Below are 2,653 nucleotides of genomic sequence, written 5' to 3' on the forward strand. Positions count from 1 at the left end.
TTATTTATCACTCTTCAAGTTCATTTGATGGCCATCCTGTTGCTTATTATCACTTTGAGCAAAAATAAGGAATAGCTAGAAGAATGAGGTAAACTCAGATACCACTATAATTTCTCAATGAGCAGCCCTGTCTGAATCATTTATTGAGTTAGAAATCTGAAACAAAATAAAGCTTCCAAATAATCCATGGGTTTCCCTCTTATCTTCATTGCCACAGTAGGTAATGAATGTGAATCTTTTCATAATTTCTCAATGAGCAGCCCTGTCTGAATCATTTATTGAGTTAGAAATCTGAAACAAAATAAAGCTTCCGAATAATCCATGGGTTTCCCTCTTATCTTCATTGCCACAGTAGGTAATGAATGTGAATCTTTTTGCGTGTTCGTTTATGAGTCAATATGTGTGTTTATATGGTCATCTGTTGGACAGCATGTGACTCAGAAAGACAATAGGGCACATGATATGCTCTTTGACCTGACGTACAGAGTATCTCTTCTCTCCTCCCTATTTCAGTGTGGCTTTGAGGACGTGTGCACACGGAAGACACAGACAGCACTGCAAAGACCATGTGTACAGAACTGCTTCTCAAGGTCAAAATGAGAGGATAGACAACATTCAGATAAGTCTAGATTTTGGCAACAAGAACTATTGGCAGCCTATCAGTCAGTGCTAGAATGTTCACACTATCTCACTAATTAATTGATAAATTTATCTTGTGCAAATATTTATTATCTGGTATTACCATTTCTCAGAAGGATAATAAGAAAAGAAACCAAGCCTGTGGCATTTTGGTGACCTCGAGCTAAGAGTCCCAGAACACAAACAACATCTACAGGTGAACATCTTTTCATGATTTTCTCTGACCTCCTATTTTGATTTTTGTATGCAGCTGGCAATTTGAATCGAGTATAATTTCTGCCTCCTGGGTAACAGGCAGTGTCTCTGTCTCCGTTGTTCTTCTGTGATGTCAAGTGCTCAAGCGGTCAGTTCCTCTGATACTGCTCTTATGATGCTAAGGCTTTGGGGTCATCAGGAACATTTGCAGCTATGGGCATATGAGCTCCAAGAAATAAAAGGTTCATTAAGAGCTGCCATAGAGGCTTTCTGGTTCTCTTGTGACTTGAGCTGAAATTTTAAGAGCTGAGTGTGTCATTTCCTTTCTATAGTACAGCAATGTACCCAGGAGCAGCCTCCTACTCCACTGTCCTTGGAGCCGTCATTACTGTCTTAACAACTAAGGGCAGCAGCCATTTGTCCCCTTGTTGGGACACGTGGCACAGTAGGCACAATGAACCACAACAATAATTTGGTTATTCTGGATGTAACCACCTATGATAAAGGCTGTGTGTGTCCAAAACAACCCCAAAAATCCCATCTTTGTGGATCTATTTCCTAGGACGACTTCTGGTCACTAGCATATAAGGTTTTCTGACAGATAATTTAATATAGGAGTTGGTTAAGCAGGGTATTTGTTTTCTACAGTTTCCATAACAGTTACCACAGACTGGTGGCTTAAGTGACAGACATTTAGTTTCCCACAATTGTGGAGGCTGGAAGTCAAAGATCAAGTTGTTGGCAAAGTTGCTTTCTTCTGAGGGCCATGAAGGAAGGATATATTCTTGGCTTCTCTCCTTGGCCTAAAGATGGCCATTTTCTTCCTGTCTTCCCATGGTCTTTCCATGTCTATGTCCTAATCTCCTTTTCTTACAAGGACACCAGTCATGGAGGATTAGGGACCACCCCAATGACCTCATTTTAATTTAATTACCTCTTTATAGACATTATCTCCAAGTAACAGTCACTTTCTGACCTACTGTGGGTTAGAACTTCAACATATGAGTTTTTGGGGAACACAACTCAGACCATAACAAATGGGTATAGGAGGACTGAAAAGGCAATGAGGGGACATTGAAATATCAGAGAGAGTAACTGCAAGAAGCAGTTAAGGCTAGAAGAATAAAGGAAAAGGTTGGAGTTATATAAACTTAGAAGCTTGGTGAAGGGGTCTTGTAGGACTGGAACCCAGACCTCTGAGAGTAGAGAGGGTACTAGTGGCTAGAATTGGCACCTATGAGGGGTATACAATGAGACTGATGCTGGGAGCATGGCAAAAACTGAAAGGAATATATCCTTTCTCCCTCCTGGTCTCACTTCAGGTCTTGTTTTAGTGCCCTCTGTACCCAGGACTTAACAGATGTCCTCTGGCAAAAGAGAAATCTACGACTCACAACCCCAATAACAGGACATGTTATTGAAGGATGGATTTGAGCTAAGAAAGAACTTAATAACCAGCATAGATTCCTTTAGGTTCTTTTAAAAAGTCACAACCTACTCTATAGGCTTACTTTTGTTTGTTTTGTTTTATTTATTTATTTATTTTTCATTGAAGTGTGATTGATTAGACATATGTTAGGGATACAATGTTGACTACCATCACCTGTGTACAACATGTGTTGATGAAATCAATATTATTAGTATGTTCATTATTACAAATCATAATAATTTTTTATGTCGCTAACCCAATCTCTCCATTCCCACCTCACACCTCTAGTAACCATAGATTTGTTCTGTCCTGGAGGATCAGTGTGTTATTGTGGCCCTTCCTTCCTTCCTTCCTTCCTTCCTTCCTTCCTTCCTTCCTTCCTTCCTTCCT

At 39.9% G+C, this 2,653-nt stretch overlaps 1 long non-coding RNA gene across 1 annotated transcript in view; it reads left to right on the forward strand.

Moving 5' to 3' along the window:
* Positions 1-492: 492 nt before the first annotated feature.
* The window catches only part of LOC103603079, an 83,908-nt gene continuing 81,747 nt past the window's right edge, over positions 493-2,653 (forward strand). Inside the window, exon 1 of the long non-coding RNA XR_551579.1 lies at positions 493-835. This is a non-coding gene — a long non-coding RNA (uncharacterized LOC103603079). The remainder of the gene's footprint in view (positions 836-2,653) is intronic.

Source organism: Galeopterus variegatus, unplaced genomic scaffold (genome assembly GCF_000696425.1).
Source record: "Galeopterus variegatus unplaced genomic scaffold, G_variegatus-3.0.2 Scaffold4428, whole genome shotgun sequence".
Taxonomy (NCBI): Eukaryota; Metazoa; Chordata; class Mammalia; order Dermoptera; family Cynocephalidae; genus Galeopterus; species Galeopterus variegatus.